The following is a 25,113-nucleotide window of genomic DNA, read 5'->3' as shown; positions in this document are numbered from 1 at the left end:
GTCGATCAAGCCTTTCACCTTGTGCCGAAAACTCGTCCACTCCATCCTCGTTAGCGTCCAATGCTTCGCCATGTGCTTTACGGTTAGTAAGGCCATGTCGCAACTTGAACGCGAAGAGCCAACCCTCGGATGCCTTGAAGTCTAGGGCGTCGTGAAGCCTTGCAAACTTCTCAGCAGCAGCCTTCAGCTCCGTTCCACGTACCATCACACCAGCTGCACGTTGCTGTCGATACCAAATCAACGTGGAGCGGTCGATCTCTGCATACTTGGGAGTAAACATAACCTTCCTCTCCACGTTGCGTTTGCTTCTCGACGAGAAGTCAGCCGTGTACTGCATGAGCTTGTCTGGGAACGCTTGATATCAAACAAAGTCGACCGGGCCAGGTTGAACTCGCGAGGAGAATGCGAGAGGAAGACCAACCCGCATCAACCTTCTCCAATATCTCCCGTTTCTTCTCCAGAGTCAACACCACTCTCTTCCTTTTCTCAGGAGGCGGGGCCATCATCACACACACTAAGAGTAGGGCAGAGAGCAGCAGGAGGCCTTGCAGCAAGTACGGCACCACCACAAAAGCGAGCACGTGGGCAGCCATGACGAAGAGCGCAGGTCCAGTCGCGGTGAGAGACAGGCGGGAAGTGGGGAGGATGCAGCGGCGCTCTATCGGACGTCGGAGGAATGACGAACCAAAACAATGCTCTCACGCGGCGCGCGCGGCAAGTTCAAATTACGGACGGCAAAAAATCAGTTTTTTTTCCAATTTTTTTGGATTTTCGGACCATTTTGGGAATGTTTGATCCCAGGACGATAAGGTTCGGTTAGTGGGGATGTTCGGTTATTGGGCGTCCGGATATTAGAGTGATTACTGTATTTATAGATAATGATCACTTACATTTGACAAAGAACACTTTAGAAGAAGTAAAAATAAAAATTAAAAAATAGAAAATTGGAGACCGGACAAACACAATTCCCGAAACTAGTCAAGGTAAGTTCATCAGTAGGAGGTGGTTTGGACACGTCTGATCATCAGCTCGTCTCGTAGGTGTGTGTGTGTGTGTGTGTGTGTGTGTGTGTGTATTTACCTAGTTGTGATATACAAGATATGAGCTATGCTTGTGAGGATCCCGTCTCTATTTCTCAGCAAGTCAAATTTTGCTTTGAACACATTTAAGTTTTTAGACCGGACGATCTCCTTGTCCAGGCTATTCCACAAGTCTATGCACCTCGATGGAAAACTATATTTCTTGATATCCTTCACGTAACTTGGCTTTTATAGTTTCATTCTGTGTCCTCTTGTTACTCTCCCATCCCATACAAACAGATATTCTCTGTCAATTTTTTCTATTCCCATCACGGCTCTGAACACTGCAATAATGTCACCCCTCTCTCTCCTTTCTCCTAAAGAAGACAGATCTAGCTTTTTCAGCCTTTCCCCGTAGGACAGATCTGCCACATATTCCAACCTGGGGTAGATCATGGCCACTACCAATTTTTTCATCATCTCCTTATCCATGTATTGAAATGCTACTCTTAAGTTAGGAAAGAGATTACATGTCTCTCTAACTATCTTGTTAATGTGTTTTTCAGGCGACAAGTTATAATGTACCACCATTCCCAAGTCCTCCTCTTCTCTCGCATTTGTGATTAGTTCATTACCTATTAAATAATTCAGTGATGGTCTCTTGGTACTTTTATCCATTTCCAGTATTCTACATTTTTTTTTTTTTTTTTTTTTTTTTTTTTCACTGAATTTCATTTCCCACATCTGGCCCCAATCACAAATCTCATCTAGGTCCTCCTGCAGCATTTTGTAGTCTTCTTCAACCTCTACCCACCTCATGATCTTTGCATCATCAGCAAATAGACTTGTATGACTATTCATTCCATCTACCATACTGTTTATTTATATCAGGAACAATACAAGTCCCAACACCAAGCCCTGTGGGACTCCACTTGTTACTTCCCTCCATCCAGATGTCCTGTCTGTTATTACTGTCTTTAACTGTCTGTGTCTCAACAAGTCTCTCATCCACTCTAAGAGGTTCCCTTCAGTCCTCCTATGTGTTCCAATTTCCACATTAGTCACTTGTGGGGTACCTTGTCAGAGGCCTTCTCCAAATTTAAATACACACAATCCACCCATCTATCTCTGCTGTAGCACATCTATTGCCCTTGAGTAGAAGCTCAACAAGTTGGAAACACATGACCTTCCACTTCTGAATCCAAACTGACTTTCTGCCAAAATGTCCATCTCCTCCAGATATTTAGTCCATCTGTCTTCCAAGATTCTCCCGCACAATTTGTGACCTTGTTGGTCAGGGACACTGGTCTATAATTCAGGGGTTCTTCCTTGTTCCCTCCCTTATAAATTGGTTCCACACTGGCCCTCTTCCATTCCCAAGGCACTTTCACTTCTTCCAGAGAATACACAATTAAACAGTGAATCTTATCCATCAGTTGTTCTCTGCATTCCTTTAGTATCCAATTAGAGATCCTGTCTGGTCCCGGGGCCTTCTTCACATCTTGAGTTTCCAGTAGTTTGTACATTTCTTGCACTTCAACTTTTACATCTTTAACACTACATTTCTAGTCACTCCCCCCTCCTCCATAAAACCACTTTCTCTAGTGAAGACTGACTGGAGGCATTTGTTCATTATTCCAGCTTGTATAACCGCATCTTTGCAGAAATTTCCTTCTACTTTCAGCTTATTGATTCCCTCCATTTATTTCAATCTGCCGTTATCAAACTTGTAAAACAATGTTGGTTCCTCCTTACATTTGTCAACTATATTCATTTCTAGTTCTTTTATATTTTTCCTTTGTTCTATCATTACCTCTCTTTCTCGATTTGTTCCATGCCTTATCCTTTTCTATTTTTGCTATCATACACCTTTTGTTGAACCAGTCATTTCTCAAGTTCTCTTTCACACTAACTTTTGGCACATACATTTCCACACACGTATTATAGAAGTCTAGAAAGATATCCCACTTCTTCTGTATCTCTTGTGTTTCCCTGAATTCTCGCTAATCCACTTCTTTGAAAAATTTTCTCAATCCAGTAAAGTTTGCTTTCCCAAAGTTGTATCTTCCAAGCCTGTATAGCTCATCTCTTGTCTCCCCATTTTTTCCTATCATATGCCTTTCGCTGAACCGGTCACTTCTCCAGTTCTCTTTCCTACTAACTTCTGGCACATACATTTCCACACCCGTATTATAGAAATCTAGAGAGATATCCCACTTCTTCTGTACCTCTTGTTTCCCTGAATTCATTCCTCATTTGTCTGTCTCTCAAAAAGTCTCTCATCCATTCCAGAAGTTTCCCCTTTAGTCCTCCTATATATTCTAGTTTCCACATTAGTCTCTTATGAGGTACCTTGTCAAAGGCCTTCTCTAAGTCTAAGTACACACAATCCATCCAACCATCTCTCTCCTGTACCACATCAATCGCTCTTGAGTAAAAGCTCAACAAGTTTGAAACACATGACCTTCCACTTCTGAATCCAAACTGACATTCAGCCAAAATATTCATCTCTTCCAGATATTTTATCCATCTGTCTTTCAGGATTCTCTCACACAATTTTGCGACCATGCTGGTTAGAGACACTGGTCTATAATTCAGGGGTTCTTCCCTGTTTCCTCCCTTGTAAATTGGTACCACATTTGCCCTCTTCCATTCTTTTGGCACTTTCCCCTCTTCCAGTAAGCATACAATTAAGCTGTGAATTTTATCCGCCAGTTGTTCTCTGCATTCCTTCAGTACCCAATTAGAAATTCCATCAGGTCCTGGGGCTTTCCTTACATCTTGAGTTTCCAGTAATTTATACACTTCCTGCACCTCCACTTTTATATCTTTCATCACCGGAACATTTCTAATCACTCCCTCCCCTTCCACAAGCTCCTTTTCTTTAGTGAAAACTGACTGGAAACGTTTGTTCATTATTTCTGCTTGCATTGCCACATCCTTAAAGACCTCTCCATCTACTTTCAGCTTGGTAATTCCTTCCTTTTGTTTCAGTCTGCCATTAACAAATCTATAAAACAGTTTGGGTTCATCCTTGCATTTGTCAATTATACCTTTTTCAAAATTCCTTTCTTCTTCCCTACGTATTCTTGTGTATTCGTTTCTTGTTCTTTTATATTCTTCCTTTGTTCTGTCGTTACCTCTCTTTCTCCAATTGTTCCACGCCTTATCTCTCTCTTTTTTGGCTATCATACACCTTCTATCAAACCACTCCTTTTTCCTGTTTTCTTTCCCTCTTACTCTTGGTACAAATTTTTCCACTCCCAAATTATAGAGGTCTAGAAAGATATCCCACTTCCTCTGTATCTCTCGTTTCTCTGAATTTTCTCCAATCCGCATTTTCAAAAAAGTTTCTCAATCCTGTAAAATTTGCTTTGCCAAAGTTGTGTCTTCCCTGTCTATGAAGCTCGTCTCTTGGCTCGACGTTTCCTATTAACATCTGGAACTCAATGACCACATGATCACTTTTTCCCAAAGGACAGAGATATTCCAATGATTCTATTACATCGGGTTCTTTGGTGAACAGTAAATCTAACCTTGCTGGTGTATCCTCACCTTGAAACCGTGTCTCTTCTTTGACCCACTGCGTCATCACATTCATTATTATATTTAATTATTATATTTAATAACATAGTACCCCACGAATCCTCGCCGCCTCCCGAGTACCATTCCTCCCAGTTCACCTCTTTACAATTAAAGTCACCCACCAAAATTATATTATTGCTTTTCACAATTATTTTTTGCAAATAGCTAGCCATATCTGACAACATCTCATGGTATTCGTCATCCTTCCATGCTCTCGTCTTTGGGGGAACATACACTACCGCCATATCTCTCTTAACATTCTCTCCATTTTCTAATTTCATATATATCACTTCAGCCCTGCCTTCTCCCATTTCCACAGTATCTACATTTATGTTGTTCTTCACTGCTATCATCACTCCTCCTCCCTTTTTTTCCTTTCTGTCTTTTCTCCACAGTTTGTATTTACCATCTCCCAAATGAACATCAATATCTTCTCTTAATTTGGTCTCTACAAAGCACATGACATCAGGTTCATGTTCTCTCAAGAAATCATTAATTTCGATCCTTGTCGATATGAAACCATCAACATTAGTATATATCACCTTCAAATTATTTTTGACATTATTAATACCCTCTTCTCTCCTACTCTCTGTCCGTACCACTTCCTCAACTTCTGATCTTTCACAACCATCCCCCTAGTTTCCTTCACTTCTATTTCCTTAAATACCATTTCCTTACTTTCATATCCAATACTCTCCAAAAAAAAGTATTACGTTCTTCCTCTGTCCTCTTATCATTTTTTTCCTTTACTTCTTCCTTTAATGATTTTAAAACTTCTCTTTCTTCTTCATTCAGATCTTTTCTCATTATAATATTTTCCATCCCCGCCTCTTTGCTTAATTTCCAGGTCACTTTAAGTATCTCATTTATTACACTTTCTGATGTAAACTTGACTCTCATTGGTCTTGTTTCCCCTTTCTTATAAGGCCCTATCCTCCTTACTTCCTCAATTTCTTTTACCCACTTGTCTCCTTCGGGGTCAATCTTGCCTAATATTCCTCTCACCACGTTCGTGTCTCTCTCGAGTCTTGCGAACCTAACCTTTTCTTCCTCTTCCCTGTTTCCAAATACTACCACACATCTGTTCCTTTCTACAGTTTCTCTCACTATTTTCTCTTTTTTCTTCAGTATTTTCACTACATTTTCTTCCATTACTTTCTTGTTCATTTCCCTTTCTTCCTGGATGATCTCTCTTAAGCTGACCACTTCTTTCTGTTCTTCTTCTACATGTGCCCACTTTGCCTTGTGTTCTTCTAGTACATTACTCACCTTCTCCGTTTTATTAGTACTCTCTTCAAGTTTCCTCCTCAGTTCAACATTTTCCCTCTTCAAATTCTTAATCTCTTCATTGGCTGTTTCGTTGGACTGGATTAGACTCTGTATGGTGGTTTCCGTATTTCCTGACACATCCTTTATCACTAGATTCTCTACTTTTTTTTCGAGTTCACTAATCCTCATAATTAATGTTTTCACCAGGTCCATGACATTAGTATTAGCATCAAATCCTTGAAATTCCATTCCCTCATTGTTTACATTTTCGGCCATCTTTAGCGTACCGGTAAAGTACCTAAACAGCTGTTACCGAATAAGCCACAAACATTCATGTATACTTTTGCCAACAAATCTTTACATTTTTGGTAGTCTACCAACTTTCATTATTTTAAATTTAAAGAAAGACCCTAGGAGACAGGACAGACAAAATTCCTGAAACTACTCAAGGTTAGGAGCGATGCCTGGGACGACCTCTCTCTCCGGCTGCTCGTGTGTGTGTGTGTGTGTGTGTGTGTGTGTGTGTGTGTGTGTGTGTGTGTGTGTGTGTGTGTGTGTGTGTGTGTGTGTGTGTGTGTGTGTGTGTGTGTGTGTGTGTGTGTGTGTGTGTGTGTGTGTGTGAGTGCGTGTGTGTTCTTACCTACTTGTATCTTTATAGGAATGAGTCAAGCTCGTACTGTCCCGTGTATTAAACCACTGTTATCATAAATATCCTTAAATTTAATCATACATATCCTTAAATTTATTAAAAGTTTTGGCACACGCTATTTAATTCAGTAGTGCATTCCACTGATCAATTCCTCTACTTGGAAAACTGATTTTCCTTACATCTTTACCACCTTTCTTTTTATGCTGTTTTGTGCAGTGTCATCTTGCTGATGCTTCCCCACAGGTTATACAGTAATCCCCGTACTATCCAGACGCCCACTTTCCGGACATCCCCACTTACCGGATATTTTGGTCCCAGAATCCAATATTTCCAAAATAGGCCAAAAATCACAAAAAATTCGAAAAAAATCCGACTTTTCTCCACCCGTAATTTGAACTCAGCGTGCGCGGCGCAGACCAGCTGTGTTTTGGTGCGTAGTTCCGCCGCCGTCTGCTAGAGTGCCCCTGCATCCTTCCCACTTACCATCCGTCTCTTGTTGTGAGTGCAAGCTCGTGATCATGGCCGCCCACGTGCTCGCTTTTGTGGTGGTGCCTTACCTGCTGCAGCCTCTGCTGTTGCTCTCGTGCTTCTTGTTAGTGTGTGTGATGATGGCCCCGCTGCCTGAGAAGAGGAAGAGAGTGGTTTTGACTCTGGAGAAGAAGAGAGAGATATTGGACAAGGTGGATGCGAGATGGTCTACCTCACGCATCCTTCGTGAATACAGCCTGGCCCGATCTACTTTATTTGATATCAAGAGATCTCGTAACAAACTCATGCAGTACATGACTGCCTTCTCATCAAAAAGCAAACACAACGTGGAGAGGAAGATGATGTTTACTCCCAAGTTTGCTGAAGTCGACCACTCCACACTGATTTGGTATCGACAGCAACGTGCTGCTGGTGTGCTGGTGTGTGGCATGGAGCTGAAGGCTGCTGCTGAGAAGTTCACAAGGCTTCACGACGCCCCAGATGTCAAGGCATCTGAAGGTTGGCTATTCGCGTTCTAGATACAACATGGCCTTACCAACCGTAAGTCTCACGGTGAAGCTTTGGACGCCAACGAGGATGGAGTAAAGGAGTTTCGACACAAGGTGAAGCGTTTGATCGACAGGGAAGGCCTCGCTCTTGGTCAAATCTACAACGCTGACGAAACTGGTTCATTCCATCGCTCTTTGCCAACGAACACTCTAGCCGGGGAGACGGAGAAGCGTGTACCTGGCCACAAGCTCTCCAAGCAACGGATATCTGCTTTGTGTTGTGCCAATGCTAATGGCATGCACCGGCTTAAGCCCATTATTGTTGGCCGTGCAAAGCAGCCTCGGTGTCTTCATGGGGTGATGGATGTCCTTCCTGTCATTTGGTACCATTCTCTGAAGGCATGGTTCACTGCCCAGATCTTCAAAGACTTGTTCCACCGCCATTTCATCAAGGAGGTCATCCATTACCAGACGGAGAAATTGGGAATCCCACGCGACCAAGTAAAGGCCCTCCTTCTCCTTGACAACGCACCTGCTCACCCGTGCGACAAGGACTTGGTGGCTGAGAATGGGCGCATTAGGTGCATGTTTCTGCCACCTAATACGACTGCTCTCATCCAATCAATGGACCAAGGAGTGATCGTGGCGATGAAGAGGCCATACCGACGGAAGTTCCTGGATGAGGTGATGGTTGTTCTCGAGGACAAGGACGAGCGCAGGGAGAGACAGGACACGCGAGGCCAGAGGACTTTGGAAAATCTTCGCTGCTACAACATCAAGTCTTCCATTTACAACTGGGTCAGTGCATGGAAGGAAGTCCCTGTCAAGACTCTAGAAAATGGTTGGTCTTATCTGCTTCTCAGAACGGATGTGGAGCACTATTTCCTAGGTTTTGACGTGGATGACTTCCATGCACGTCTATGTGCGCATGGGGACAATGTTGATGTGGATGCAGTGCGTGAGTGGTTGGATGATGACGAGGGTGATCCTGAGTATCAGACCATGTCTGATATCGAGATCGCATCGTCAGTTGCAGGTGTCAGTACCCAGCCTGAAGATTCCAAAGAGGACAACGACGATGATGCGGACTCCTCTCAGCGTGACAATACTTCAGCCATCCCCAAGCTGAGCACACTCCGGGAACACGTAGAGTTTGTTCTCGACTACCTGGAACACCCGGACTGCGACAGGGAGATGGAGCCCTTGGGACTTGTGGAGGAAGTGCGCGCTTTCAGGCAGCGTATCATTAATCGCCAAAATCGTCGTTCCTTGCGTCAATCAACCATTGACAGCTTTTTCAGACCCGTGACCCCCACTGTGCCCAGCCCTGGCTCCACTCCATTGCCTCCCCAAGACAGGCCCTCATCCTCCGAGCCACAGCCCAGCACATCAGGCACGGTGGAGTCAACATGACGTGAGTTTGCGCCTTTCTTCAGAGTCGTCTGCAGTGGGTACTCCATCACCACGACCCAGTGACGCACCCCTGGGCCACCTGCATCAGCTACTTTCAGACTCTGACAGTGATTAAATGGCAAGAACTTCTCCACTACACCACACGGGAAGTTACAGTGTTGTGCAGTGAAAGAAATAGTGCACAGTGTTAAGAAATTAGAATTCTGAGTGCAAAGAATAAAGTGCAGAGGGCAACACTGTTTTTATTGACTTTCAGTGGAGCGCTAATTAACTAGAGTGTGTTATGTTTAGAAAATGGATTTATGAGTGCAAAGACTTTAAGTGCAGAGTGCAACACTTATTTCATTAAGATGCAATGGAGCGCAAGTCAGACTAGAGTGCGCAGTGTTAAGAGAATGGAATTCTGAGTGCAAATGACTGCAAATGACTAAGTTCAGTGCAAGACTTCATGCACAGTGAACTGCAGGTGCTTCAGGTACTCCTTTTTACTGTCAGAGTCTGAGAGGAGGCGGGTTATTCATCAAGATGGTCAGGGACTTGTTGTAAGTACCGAGAATGTTTCATATTGTACTGTATTTTCCATACTTACCTCTAAAACCTCATTTCACTCTTCTATGTCCCTTATTGGTGTGAATAGGGTCTTATGTGCTATGCATGTGCAGTAGGGAGGTGTTTTTCTGAGTTAGGCTAGGTTATGGTCCATAACCACCAGTCCAGGAGCCAGGGACTTGTAAGTACCCAGAATGTTTAATATTGTATGAACCTACCTCACAAACCTCATTTTATGTTTCTTTTGCATTTATTTCAGTCTTTTCTGTCCTTTATTGGTGTGATTTGGGTCTTAAATAGGTGCTATGCATGTCCGGAGGGAGTTGTATAGGTGTTTTTATGAGTTAGGGTCCATAAGTACAAGTCCAGGAGGCTGGGGCCCACTATCCAGACGGGACCATTTTCCAGACATGCCTTTGGCTCTATTACATCGGATAGTGGAGGGATTACTGTGTACTCATTTTTATCTATTTCCTCTTTCCCTGTGATGCATTCATATAACATAATCATATCTTCTCTTTTTCTTCTCCCTTGTAATGTCTGTAGGTTCAGTTTTTCTAGTCTTTCTTCATAGCTTAGATCCTTAAGCTTGAGACCCATCTTGTAGCAGCCCTTTGTAGGTTTTCAATCTTATCCATGTGTTTTCTGAGATGTGGATTACAGACTTCTGATGCATACTGTACCCCAGGGTTGATCTGATGAATATTATTATCATCTTTCTCAGCATGTCTTCATTTATATGTGTGAATGCTATTCTCATATTAGCAAGCAGTGTCTACATATTCTGTACCTTCTCGTTGACGTGGTCAGCCGAGATAGTCTGTTATTGATAAGCACTCCTTGGTCCTTCTTTTCTAATATGTGTAGGGTTGAGCTTCTTAGCTTGTAATCCCAATCTTGCCTTTTTCCACTTTTACCAAACTTAATTACATGAAAAGTGGATGAGGAATTTGAAAGGAACTTGAGTGTAAAGTGGAGGGAATGTAAGAAAATGTTCTGGAAAGAGAGTTGGACAGGGTGATAAAGAAGTAAGTCAGGGAGTGAAAGATAACAATGGTAGACTGCTGGTGGAGAAGGGAGAAAAGGTGAGCAGATGGAGAGATCACTTAAGGAATTGTTGAAGAAAGAGAATTAAAGTAATGCGAGTATGGAGGTGGTATTACACAGTACCTCGAATGAGGTTTGCCGACGATGAGAGTAAATCGGCACAATAACATAGTAAATGTCGACGATATCCTTGGCAAGCCTGGAATCCATTTGGAAGGATTCCCACCCATCATACGAGGTTCAAATCAGTGTGACCAACTCTATTTTGTGCTTTAGCACTGAAGATAAAACCCATCACAGAACACTTAATAATATTTTAAAATTAATATTAATTAGTATGTAAGCCTTAAAGAGTAAATATTTTATGCACTGATGAAAACTGTGATGATGGTGATATCATAATGTGATCATTTTCGGGACTTGGCTGTCATACGCACCATGTGAGGTGAACACAACGCATGAGAGCAGTACCTCTGTGTATTACAATATCTTCAGCACCAACACTGCTTCTAGAAACTGAGAAAGACATTTTAACCAATGCGGTCCCTGGATGAGTCTGTTTGTTTGTAGACAATGTTGCTCCTCAACTTCTTTACCAAGTCAGCAATCGCATTCTCCAGTGACCTTGACTGGGTATAAGCGAGAAGGGCATTGGCAACAGTGTGAGAAATGTCGTCATCGTCAACAACACAAGGAATGTGTGTGATAAAGTTTGTGCCTCATTCCAGGGAACTTTTCCTCGGCAAACCTCACACGATGTACCATGTCATACCACCAAGAGAATGGCTGGAAGAAGGAAAGAGGTGAGAAGAGAGGAAGAAATCAGTAGGATGGAAGTACAGTAGTGGAAATAATGAAGACATTCAAAATGGGCAAAGCCCCAGCAATTGATTGTGTGGTGAAATACTGAAGCATGGGGAATAGATAAAGTAAAAGTCCTCTCACTTGGCATCTTCGGGACCAGGCAGGTGCTGAAAGAGCAGAAATTGCCGGATGACCAGGAAAACCTGCCAAAAAGTTTCTAGCAATCATGGTCGGTCACCCCAATGCAATCACAGTGTCCAGCAAGTGTTATCGGTCAACCCTACGCACAAAATACTGTATTTAGTAAGCAACTTATATTTAATGTATTTAATCATATAATACCTATGAATTTATCTTAACCTAGGTATATTTACATATGTACAAAGTAAAATAGCATGACATAGTTTCCAAACTTTCAAAAGGTCCCGCTCACAAATCCAAACACTCAAGAGTCATGATGGCCAACGGCGCATTCAGTGTAGGCAAGCAGTATTCTTCAAAAGCGCTAAGCTCATCTTCAAAATGCACTAAGCTATAGGTGAACTGTTCAAATTTTCGCGCTTAACTGGACTTCAAAACATGCTAGATATAGAAGAAAATATAATATTTATTGGTGCTAAATTATTATGAAATGCGGTGACTCTGTCGCGGATGCCGATCGGCTCAGCATACATGCCGGAAGAGTAGAGAATTTTCGTAATGCAACTATTTAAGAAAACCGCAAAAAGACTGGAAATATCATAAGACGAGATGAAAATGAGAGAACTGTAGTAGCAGAATGGATATGGAGGACGTACAGATTGGTGTAGGAGGAAGGTAGAGTCCTAGAGAACTGAAGTCAGATATGAAAGATGTACAGATTGGTGTTGGAGGAAAGCAGAGTCCCACAGGATTGGAAGTCAGATATGGAAGATGTACAGATTGGTGTAGGAGGAAGGTCGAGTCCTAGAGGATTGGAAGTCAGGTATAATTATTCCCCTGTATAAAGGATATGGAGAAAAAGAAGTGTGTGGTAATCATAGCGCCATTTATCTTCTTTGCGTAATAAGAAAAGTATATGGTAGGAAACTTGTTAACAGAGTTTAAGGAAATAAGAGAAATTAGTTGGAAAAGAACAGGGAGGTTTTAGGAAGGGAAGCGGTTATGTAGATCAGATATCCTTAGGTCTAGTGTGGTGAAGCTTCTAGAGAAGGGAAAGAAGTTGCATGTGGCCTTCATGGATTACGAGAAAGCATATGACAGCATATGACAGGGTGGATAGAAAAGGAATGTGGAAAGTACAGTTGGCCCTCCACATTCACAGAATCAACTATCACGGGGTTCAAACATTCGCAGCCTGCCCCTCTGTGGAGTCAAAATTTCGTTCACGGCCACAAAGTGTAGCAATGTGGATGCCCACGGGTCATTTCGTGCCAAAACAGGCCCGCACCAAACCACTGCGCTCCTCTGTCTCCCCCTCATCTGTATCCTGCCACTGTCGTGGTCATTTCATTGCCTCTACACTGCCATGCCAAACCTCCTGTGATTTTGGTACTGTGCCCAATAATTGTGGTCTCATATGTTCAAAGATAAGAAGTGCATTGCTGTGCTGTTTGGTGAGTGAATTAGCACCCATCTGTGTGATTTACTTGTGATAACTTTGTACCAAGTGTGTCTGTGCTGTCCCACAAGCATGGGCCCTACGCGTCCTGCATCCCTTAGTGGTGACCCCACAACTAAACGGGCAAAGAAAGTGATGAGCCTGGAGGAGAAGGTGAAATTGCTGGACAAGTGTAGAGAAGGTATGAGCTATGATGCAGATGGAAAATTATTTAACATGAACGAGAGCACAGTGAGGTACATAAAGAAAAACAAGGAAAAAATCTGGGTGGAGTTGGCATCCACTGCGACACCCTCAGCCAAGCAAGTGTCACTGGTGAGAGACATTGCGATGTCCAAGATGGAGCAAGCATCGTTTGTGTGGATCAACGACCAGAGCAGGAAAGTAAATCCTATAGAGAGTAATGCGATTCGGTCAAAGGGGAAGGCATTGTACGACATAATGACCAGTTCACCTCCCGACCCTGACATCCCAAGCACCAGCGCAGACCCTGGACCAGCCGCAACCACCCATCCTCAATTCACAGCCAGCAAAGGCTGGTTCAATTAATTCAAGAGGAGGTTCTCCCTTCACAATCTGAAGGTAACAGGGGAATCTTGATCGCCCAACCCTGTGGCAGCAGCAGCATTCCCTGAAGCACCTCTCCTACAGTAAAATTACATTCAAATTTACTTTCCATCATCATCATCTAATCCTGTGTTGCCCCACAAGGACTGTAGGAGCCTGGGGCTTGGCAAGTTGGTCCTGACATTTACGATGAGAGTGATCAACCTCACTCATCCCTGAGTGGCTTTCTCTCAGCAATAAACTCCAATCACCCCTTGGATATAAACCTAGACTGGCTCAATCTGACTGGAGCACATTAATTACTCACTAAACCACCAGGTGCAATAATTTGGTTATATGGTTACCACCCAGTGTAGCAAATGGTTTCCTGATGTACAGGAAACCATTTGGCTTGTCACTCACTCTAGAGTCACCCACAGACACATGGATGAGGAAAGATAGAAGGAAAAAAAGACTGAAGAGGAAGTGTAAAGTCCCCAGTAGGCATAATAAAGAGGAAAGTGTGAAGGAAAGAAAGACAGAAGAGGGCAGATGGAAAGAAGGAAGGAAGAGACGAAAGGGCAGTCACCCGAGAGCAGCATTACACTAAGTGGATGGTCAGTGTCCCCACCTACATAATACAGGCAATGAGGAGGGAACAGAAAAGAATGATGATAAATTTATATATGTAAGCCACCTTCATTTGTTTTCAGAATAAATATATTGAAACCCTTTTAACCTGTGGATTGCATATCACAGTTCAGGCTGGGTAGCGTCGAGTTGTGAGCCACAGCTCAGTCTGTGCTGGCTGTGGATCACCGCTAACTACTCCAACCCTAAGCAAACTTACGCATGGCATTACGCCAAGACAGAGAGATTATTTTTTTTCACCAGATGATGCCCTGGATGTTTATCTGCAAAGTTTATAATAAACAAAAACAAAACAATTATATACCGGTATTCTTTTTATTTTCCCTACTCCCCTACACAAACTTACACATGGCCCTATGCAAAGATGGAGAAAGATTATTATTATTTTTTTTTTTCACCAGATGATGCCCTTCAAGTTATATATATATATATATATATATATATATATATATATATATATATATAAAAAATCAATTTTTCACACGGTAGTAGGAGAGGCCTAGGCAAAGCCAGGCCTCTCCTACTAGGAACTATTATTTTTACTTATCTCAGAAAAAAATGTGGACTGGAGGGGAAACTGAAAATATGTACTAAATTAAACCTTGAGGTGTAAATCATGTTTGTTTTTAAATAATACATATCTTACTTCCCTAGTACTTTTATATAGGCTACATACACTGATTTCTATTTGTTTTTAAATAATATATATCTTACTTCCCTATGTACTTTTATATACCTACGCTGATTTTGATAAGGTTAGGTAGACTTGGCCCTCAGACAAACAAAAGAACTGAAGTGTGGTCCTTGAGAAGGACTCAGTTTGACACCACTGGCATACATACATACATCTTATATACACTATATATTATATATATATATATATATATATATATATATATACTGTATATACATTTCTAAATACTCACTTCCAGCTGTTGGGATTCTTCTTCTGCTCAGAAGACTGTGAAAGTGGAAAGTGTAATACTGATGCTATACTACTCCTTTCTTGCTCACGTGATGATTCAGGAGAAACTTTGTCACACAATTTTCTTCTTGAAGATTCTGGTACCTGATTTCCTACTGGTCCAATGTGATTCCTTTTGTTTTGCAGCACTTCATCAATACTTTTTGTTTTGTCTAAATGCTTTGATAATTTTTTCTCCTTTCTCCTTTGCTGCCACCGCCTACCATGGCCATGATGTTTCCCTGTCACCTTATCCTTACCAAGATTACTTGACTTCAAATTTCCTTGAGTAAAATCAACATCTGATGATTCTTTGAACTTCTTCAGCCTTCTGTGTTTGCTCTTTCTTATCAAGTCACTGTTGTGTTCAGCATGGGTTCCATATTTCTTACTTTGGCTAAGTTCTTTTTCATCAGACTCTGACAAGGCACTTATTGAGTTACCCAAGAGCGATTTACACTCTCTCAAAGTTTCGGAACTTGATGGTTCATTCGTCTCTATTTGATCTGATAGTTCACATTTCCTGTCTTTCTGATATGCGCAAAGAGAAAGTGGTTGTGAAGGACTTTCACAATATATATCCTCTGTCACAACTGGCAATGAAGAATTTTCTTCCAATGACTTCTCATGATCCTTAGTGTCTGCTGGGTTTATTCTCAATGATCGGAAATTATCACTACTTTGCTCTAAGCCATTACATTTTTCTTTTCTTTCTGCTACAAAATGTTCATCCAAAGTTTGCTCAAGAGGTCCATGACATTCCTCAGGCTCCATCAATTTTTCCTCCACACCTGTTATTTCCTCTAGTAATGGCCAGCTGTTCCCTGTTACAGGAACTGGAGGTACACTGCCATGAAGAGAATTACTCGTCAGTGAAGTTTTTCTCTCAGCTACATGAACCTGCAGATCAGTTGATGCTTCATCCAATTCTACAGCACATCCCAAAGAAATCGTTGAAGTAACTGATGAATTTCTTGTTGACTTCTTTGAACTTGTTGAAGAAACAGATGTTGTCTTCCCCTCTTCACTGTAGCCACTGTCACTTGCAGCTGATGGTGCTGGGGAAAACTGTGAAAAAAATAACGGCAAATCTCCTTTCTCACAATTTTTCTTTGTGCTACTGTATGGTAATGTTTCCAGTTCTATTACACATCCAGAAACCCCAGTGTGATCATTACTAGATTCTCCCCTATGATTCACAGCATCTTCTGAATACGTAATTTCTTCCTCAATTAATGATGGCTGAAATGTTTCTGACCAATGACTGGAAAATGCGTGTGATTCAATTTTATCAGATGAAGTACCTTTTACATATTTTGAGGAACTTTGTTCTGTATTATTTTTGTGGACACTGCTGCCCTTATACATATCAGCACTCAATGTATTTCCAGTCTCTCCAGTTTCTGCTTCAAAACCTTTCATCCATGACTCAAAGTCCTCAGTGTCATTGATTCCTTCAAATTCACAAAATGAAAAGCCTTCTTGTAACTCACTTTTCCCCAAACCTGGTGTGGATTCCAAATCAAGTTCACTAAGTAAGTCAAAGAAACTTTTATATTTCTGGTTTTCTTTACACAAGTTAGTCTGTAACACTGATAATGGTTCTGAGACTTCAGCTGGAGATGAAGATTTCCCAGGAAAAGCTTTGGTAACAGAGAAGTTGGATGCACAAGACTTTCTCAAGATGACTTCATCTTGTTTATCAGTATCCAGTAAGCTTGCTGTATTTGACAAATCATCACTGACGTTGATATTTTTGTTGAAATACTGATGTGAGCCTGAAAAATAAATAATAATTAGTTAATAAGAAAATTAGTAAAAATTTCATGGTTGGCTGTATTTATCCCAACTATGACATTCAATGGTTTTCCAAAAACTACCGTTATTTGATTATGTAACATCAGTGTTACCAGTATTGGTTAAGTGCTTCACATAAAGATAGTAATAGTACTAATAGTAATAATAATAATAACTAATAATAATCATCATCATCATCATCATCATCCGGACCTCCTTTCCCACCCTAGGGCAGGGCAAGGTGTAGCAATGTCCAGACAGTTCAAATCTGCCCAATCCAATGGACCACGCTTCCATTCACTTATCATTCAAGCCCCTAGAATCCTGGCTCTATCGGATATGCCAAAAACATTCACTACATTGTGTAGCTTCACATAAACGTATCCAGTAGTCAATCCGGACGCTGCCACGTTAAAAAAGGGTGCCAAATCCCTGATCATGCACTTCTCCTCACAACATTCATCCAGCCAGCTTCACCTCTTGGCAGTTCCCTAGCCTCACCGACTTCCAAACCTCTCCTTCTCACACACTCATCCATCATATCTCTCCACCTTCTCCTTGGCCTACCTTGCCTCCTCCCTCCTTCAAATTCACTCAGATATACCTCTTTCACCACTCTATTGTTATCCATTCTCTCCACTTGACCATACCATCTCAGTACACTCACTTCAATTCTTGTGTCCACAGACTTCCTCACTCCACATCTTTCACGAATCACATTATTTCGCATAATAATGAAAATAATAAACAATCCATCTATCCATCATCCATTCCTATGTTGCCCCATGAGGAGCGGAGGAACCCAGGGTTAAGCAAGTTGGTCCTGACATTGAAGATGAGAATGCCCAGCCTCACTCATCCCTCAGTGGCATTATGTGAGCAATAAATCCCAACCACCCCTTGGATGTAAACCTATACAGGCTCAATCCGACTGGAGCACCTTAATTACCCACTAAACCACCAGGTGACATAATTTGGTTATATGGTTACCACCCAGCACAGTAAATGGTTTCCTGGTGTACAGGAAACCATTTGGCTTGTCACCAGTGTAGGGCCACCCATTGGCTGAAGGAAGAGGAAAGAATGAAGGAAGGAAAGACAGAACAGGGAGTGTAACGTCACCCATAGGCAGGAGAAAGAGGAAAGAATGCAGGAAAGAAAGACAGAAGAGGAGGGATGGAAGACAGCAAGGGCAGACACCCAAAGCAGCAGTGGATGGTGAGTGCCCACACCTACCACAAAATCTATCTATCTATTGCCAGACACATTAATCCCATACAGTGAGGCCACAAACAAATCGCCTCCACGTCGTCCTGTCCCCCACCATTTCACTGCCCTGCTCCCAACTTACACCCCCATCTCTCATATACCTCTCCACTCCATCCCTCCATCTTATCCTTAGCCTCCCCCTCCCTCTCTCCCCCTCCACCTCACTCACATACACTCTCCTCATCAGTCTCTCACTCTCCACATGGCCAAACCATCTCAATGTGTTTCTCCTAACGCTTCCCGTCACATCCACATCCGCGCCAAAATGCTCCTTGACATCCTCATTTGTCAGTCTGCCTCTCCATGTGACTCCACAGGCTCCTCTCAAATAACTCATTTCCACTGCTCTCACTCTTAGACTTGTGTCCCTCCAACAACATCCAAGCTTCACTTCCATATGTTAGAGTTGGTATCACAATATTGTCATGTAATAACTTTTTCACCTCCATGCTCACTTCCCTGTTTCTTATCACTGCTTTCAAGGAACCAGCAACCTTTCTTCCTTGTTGTACCCTTTCAAGCACTTCACTCTCCAAACTTCCATCCTTACTCATCACACTACCCAAATACTTAAACGTACTCACATTTTCCATTTCCTCATCATCCAACCTCACTGTACATTCACTGACTTCACTTGTCTCGAAGACCATAACTTTACTCTTCCCTAGATTCACCTTTAGATCCTGTTTCTTACATACTCTCTCAAACTCATTCACCAAGCCTTGCAGTTCCCCTTTGTCTTCACTTAACAATACAGTATCATCTGCAAACAAGTGTAAAGGGAGTTTCCAAACACTGCCCTCTCTCATTAGAGCCACTCCAACATCCACTGCCCTACCTTGTATCTCTTTTATAACCCCATCCATGTACAAATTGAAAAACCATGGAGACATGACACATCCCTGTTTCAACCCAACCTTCAAATAGAAAAATTCACTCAGTTCACTATCCACACACACTGCAACCTTAGCACCCTCATGCATACTCTTCACAGCATTCAACAACTTCCCCTCTACTCCATATATTCTTAATACTTTCCACAATCCTTGTCTATCCACCCTGTCAATTGCTTTCTCCAAATCCAAGAAGGCCACAAACGATTTCTTTCCCTTCTCTAGAAACTTTTCCACTAAAGATCTAGGAATTAATATCTGATCTACACAACCTCTTCCCTTCCTAAAGCCTCCCTGTTCTTCTCCAACTAATTCCTTTCTTATTTTCCTAACTCTGTCACTAAGTATCCAACCATATTATAATAATAATAATAATCATAATCATCATCATCATCATCACCATCCATCACTAAAAGGTGGGGTAGGAAGATTCAATAATAAGAAAAGAAAAATATATGAGAACCATCTATAGAAGAAAATCCCATAAAAATGTGCCACATCCCTTTCACCCATTTGGGTCTTCAAAAATATAAGCTCCACTTCACATGCAAATACATCTTTACAACAAAAGTTCCCACTCATACTGTCAGTAATTTCTCTACTCAATAGCCTACTAGGACCAACATTTTTCATTATCACCATCATCATCATGTGGGGGCAATTGCCAGGGGGCACATTAATCATCATCATCATCATCATGCAGGGGCAAATGCCAGAGGGCACATAAATCATCATCATAATCATCATGTGGGGGCAAATGCCAGGGGACACATAAATCGTCATCATCATCATCATCATATGGGGGCAAATGCTGGGGGGCACATAAACCATCATCATCACCATGTAGGGGTATATGCCAGGGGGCACATATAATCATCATCATCATCACGTGGAGGCAAATGGCAAGGGGCACATAAATCATCATCATCATTATGTGGGGGCAAATGCCAGTAGGCACATAAATCATCATCATCATCATATGGGGGTACATGCCAGGGGGCACATAACTCATCATCATCATCACATGGGGGCCAATGCCAGAGGGCACATAACTCATCATCATCATCATCATCATATTGGGGCAAATGCTACGGGACACATAAATCATCATCATAATCATCATGTGGGGGCAATACCAGGGGGCACATAAATCATCATCATAATCATCATGTGGGGGCAATACCAGGGGGCACATAAATCATCATCATCGTCATATGGGGGTAAATGGGAGGGGGCACATAAATCATCATCATCATCATCATGTGGGGGGAAAATGCCAGGAGGCACATAAATCATCATGTTGGGAAAATGCCAGGGGGCACATAAATCATCATCATCATCATCATATGGGAGCAATGCCAGGGGACACATAAATCATCATCACCATCATCATGTGGAGGCAATGCCAGGGGGCACATAAATCATCATCATCATCACATGGGGGCAAATGCCAGGGGTTGTATAAATCATCATCATATGGGGGCAAATGTCAGGAGGCACATAAATCATCATCATCATCATCATGCGGGGTCAAATGTCAGGGGGCACACAGCCTAACTCATCATCACCATCATTATCATCATTTGCAGGCAAATGCCAGGGGGCACATAGCCTAACCCATCATCATCATCATCATCATGTAGGGGGAAAAGACTGGGGGCACAGTCTAACTCGTCATCATCATGTGGGGGCAAGTGTCAGGGGGCACACAGCCAACTCATCATCATCATCGTCATCATCACCACCATGTGGAGGCATTCGCCAGGGGGCACATAGCCTGACTCAACCTCCAACGCCACCCACAAAAGTCCCTTTGTGCGACTCTCCCGACAGTCTCCTCTCTAAATATCTCTTGACAGGAACTACCAACCTTCTCCAGCCACGAGCTCTGTGGCCTTCCCCTTGGTCTCCTCCACCCTGGGGTAACTTTCAGAGAGATTACCCTGTGAACAGGATCAACCTTGGGAAAACAGGCCACATGCTCATACAACTGGGGTTGGCACTGATATTATGTGGGTAACAGGCCTAAATTCAGACTCATAAAGTAGTTGCTCATTAGGCACCTGGTTGTATAAGCAATATCCAACAATCCTGACAGGCACTTGATACCAAAGGACTCAGTTTGCCACTTCAAATCACTGTTTAGTGTCCATATCCCACAGTCACAGACTAAGATAAGACAAGGAGCACTAATGCCTTGAAGATGCAGTCCTACCAGACCCTGGTTCAAATATCCACTGGGGCAGGGAACAGTTTAAGGATTTCAATTTACTAAAGACAGACTTTACTGATCTACCAGAAGACCCGCCAACATGCCGTAAAAATACCCCCCCCCAATACCAATACACCAGTCCTGTATCAGACAGCCCTAGCATGTATAGTATTCAATATGGACGGTGGGTGTCATCGCCGAAGTGGTGACATGTGGAGGTGTATGATATGCAGGAGGACTACTGGGCCTTGGGAACAAGCTGTGAAGCCTATGCCCAGAGTTGGACCAAAAAAAAAAAAAAAAAAAAAAAAAAAAAAAAAAAAGTAAATTCATAATCCCAGGCAGACTGATGCAATGAATAATCTCACTGTCTGACCTACCATTATTATGGACTTCACTACCAAGATAATTGAACATTTCCAAGGCCTCCACGCTCTCACCACATGCGTGAACTGACTGAACTGCCCCACTCAACAAGCCACCACATGCCTGGACCTTGGTCTTGGCCCAAAGAAACCTTCACATATTTTGTACTTAATTATTCCTACCTATGGCTGAATGTGTAACATCACTCAGGCACCCACTGGCCACCACAGAGGTACTACACTGTCTTGTTTTTCCCAACTACTCTCTCTTTCTCCTGCCCAACCTGGTGGGTAGCACGCCAAGCAGTGCCAGTAGGACCCAGTGACACGTTTGGCACCATCTCCAAAGGAGAGGAGGTGGAAGTGAGGAGAAAAAAGCTAAAATTGGAGCACACAACCCTGCCTCTCCCTACTCTACCCTGGATATTTCCTGCCATGCCTTTTCCTACCCTTCCCTACACTGCCTCTCCTTGACTTAACCTGCCTCTCCTTACACCACTCTTCCTTTCCGTACCCCACCCTGCCTCTCCTTAGTCTACCCTGCCTTCCATCCTCCTATCTTTTCATGCCTCTCCTTATTCTGCCCTGACTTTTCCAACACTACTCTGCCTTGACCTTCCCAACACAGCCACTCTTTACCCTACCCTACTTCTCCTTTCCCTACCCTGTCTCTCTTGCCTCACCCTGTCTCTCTTTACCCCATCATGCCTCTCCTTGCCCTACCCTGTCTCTCCTTACTTTATCATACCTCCCCTTGTCCTACCCAGCTCCTCCTTACTCTAACCTGCCTTCCTGCTTCCTATCTTTTCATGCCTTTTCCTATCCTCACTGACTTTTTGTACACTACCCTGCCTCTACTTACCCTACCCATTCTCTCACTATCCCATCTTCCCACTCCCTCCTTCCCCTCAGAAAGACCATAACCAGTAATATGTGGTAGAAAAATATGTAAACAACTGACATTTTGGTGGGGTCAAATGCTACATTTCTTTCTCTCACATGGAAATTCTGTGAACCTTACTTCAGTACCAGACTGATATTCAGAAACAGACTGATATTAACTGGAGATTTTAATTGTAAACAGGTTACCTGTGAATATACCAATACATGGGGTTATAAATTACATGTGGTGGCAACAAAGAACCGGAACTTATTGATCCAATACATTAAGGAAAGTATGGTACAAAAACAATAACTGACAATGAGCCATCAAGGTTAGATCTTGTTTTCACAAAAGATCCAAATGATATTCAAAATATAAAGTACTGTTGTCCCCTAGGTAAGAATAATCATATACTAAATCAAGTTGAGGTTATAAACCGGACAGAAGATGAAATAAAAAAGCATGAGGAAAATAAGTATAATTATAGCAATGCTGGATGAAATGCTTCGAGAAAAATTTTCAGGGAATATGACTGGAGAGATTAATGAAGCAAAGGATGTGTAAAATAAATACTTTCAATTTAAAAAACCATACACTGAGGGTGTTAGCAAATTTGTTCCCAAATACAGAGATAAATATGAGAAGGAAAAGGAAAGGTTTAATGACAGATGTAAAGTAGCAATGGATATGAGGAACGAGGCTTGGAATGTGTTACGGAAAACTAGAAATAAATCAGCATGGGAGAGAGAAAAAATTTTACATGTGATTATGTGAGGATTAGAAGAGAAGTAGCTAAATATGAAAAGAATATAGTGGATAAGTGTGGAAGTGATCCAAAATTGTTTTACAGGTATATAAACAGAAAAATTAAAAGTAAAGAGAGAATTGTAAGATGAAAAGATGATGATAAAGAATATGAAAGAGAAGAAGATGTGTGTGAGATTATGAATGACAAATTCCAGACAACATTTGTAAAAGGAGGATGATTTTCTGAGATCAGAAAACCATCCATCCATCATCTAATCCTATGCTGCCCCACAAGCAGTGCAAGAGCCCGGGGCTAGGCAAGTTGGTCCTGACATTTAAGTTGAGAGATACCAGCCTCACTCATCCCTGATTGTCATTACATGAGCAATAAACTCCAACCACCTCTTGGATATAAGTCTCCATAAGCTCAATCTGATTGGAGCACCCTAATTACTCACTAAACCACTAGGTAGTAGTAGTAGTAGTAGTTGTTCCCTAGGCAGTCTGGCTGAACAGCCCCAAGTCCCTTAGGAAGGCCACGGCCGAGACCAGGCTTTCCCACAGAGCTCTCAAAGAGTGTATGTTGCGTTGTTGGCGTAGGTGATTGTGTGCAATGCAGTCTTCCATAATGTGCTTAATAGTACTAGGTGCCGTAATTTGGTTATATGGTTACCACCTAGCTTAGTAAATGGTGTCCTGGTGTACAGGAAACCATTTGGCTTGTCACTCAGTGTAGAATTACCCACAGGCAGAAGGAAGAGGAAACAATGAAGGAATGGAAGATGGAAGAGGGAGTGTAAAGTCACCCATAGGCAAAAGGAAGAGAAAAGAATGAAGGAAAGAAAGACAGAAGAGGAAGGAAGGAAGAGAGGAAAGCAGCATTACATTCAGTGAGTGGATGGTATGTGCCCCAACCTACTACAAAAATAAATCACAATGATGTGGTAAATAAAATAAATGAGGTAAAATCTGAACCTGATAAACTGTTGGAGTTGAGGAAAAATGTGGATGAAATCAAATCCATGAGACCTAATAACATCTCTGGTTGAGAAATCAAGGAATGTGCTGAAGAGTTAGTTAAATCAACATACTGTACAAGATGATAGCTACAATGTTCTCCAACAAAGGGAGATTAGCCAAGGGACTGGAAGGGTGCAAATACAGTACCAACATATGAGTTGCAGCAGGAAAGACCCATTAACCCCTTGGCTGCTAAGAGCCTCTGACGCGGACCTATCAATAGCCTGCTACAGACCTTTCAGACGGCACCCTTTGATTTCAAATTTTGTGCCTTTGATTTTGGCGGGAATGCGGTACAAATCAGCCCTCCCAAGCACAGAGTTGCCACACAGTGGTTTTCTGAGTCACCCAGCATTGCCGGGTACCACTAGTGTAAAATAAGTCAGTGTGAGTGCCTAAAAAATAAGTGAAATGAAAATTATTGATGTAAGCTACATAATTATCAAGTTCAGTTTAGTATAATATACCTAAGTTTAGCATTATTCACTATTACGTTGTTTTTCACAGTTTACGATCACATAATATTATTCAGTTATGACTGATAAGTCATGGTTTTGAAATGCCACGTGAAATAACCAAGATGATGAAAGAAAATATAACTATCATGCTGAGTTCAGTATTATTTGTATAAGTTTAGCAATATTCACTATTACGTAACTTTTCACAGTACAGTATATGATCACATAATATTATTCAATTATGATTGAAAAGTTATGATTTTTAAGTGCCAAGTGAAATATCCAAGAAAATGAAAGAAAATATAATTATCATGTTGAGTTTAGCGTTATTTAGATAAGTTTAGCAATATTCACTATTATGTTGTTTTTCACGGTATATGATCACATAATATTATT

At 42.0% G+C, this 25,113-nt stretch overlaps 1 pseudogene across 1 annotated transcript in view; it reads right to left on the bottom strand.

Moving 5' to 3' along the window:
- The window catches only part of LOC145393497 (uncharacterized), a 98,175-nt pseudogene that overhangs the window by 30,235 nt on the left and 42,827 nt on the right, over positions 1-25,113 (bottom strand). The window contains exon 3 of the transcript XR_013896195.1: positions 15,036-16,851. The product of XR_013896195.1 is annotated as an uncharacterized LOC145393497 (transcript). The remainder of the gene's footprint in view (positions 1-15,035; positions 16,852-25,113) is intronic.

Source organism: Coenobita brevimanus, chromosome 24 (genome assembly GCF_032717465.1).
Source record: "Coenobita brevimanus isolate Jiangsu-jjx chromosome 24, ASM3271746v2, whole genome shotgun sequence".
Lineage (NCBI taxonomy): Eukaryota > Metazoa > Arthropoda > Malacostraca > Decapoda > Coenobitidae > Coenobita > Coenobita brevimanus.
This window is presented reverse-complemented; position numbering and strand designations above follow the sequence as displayed.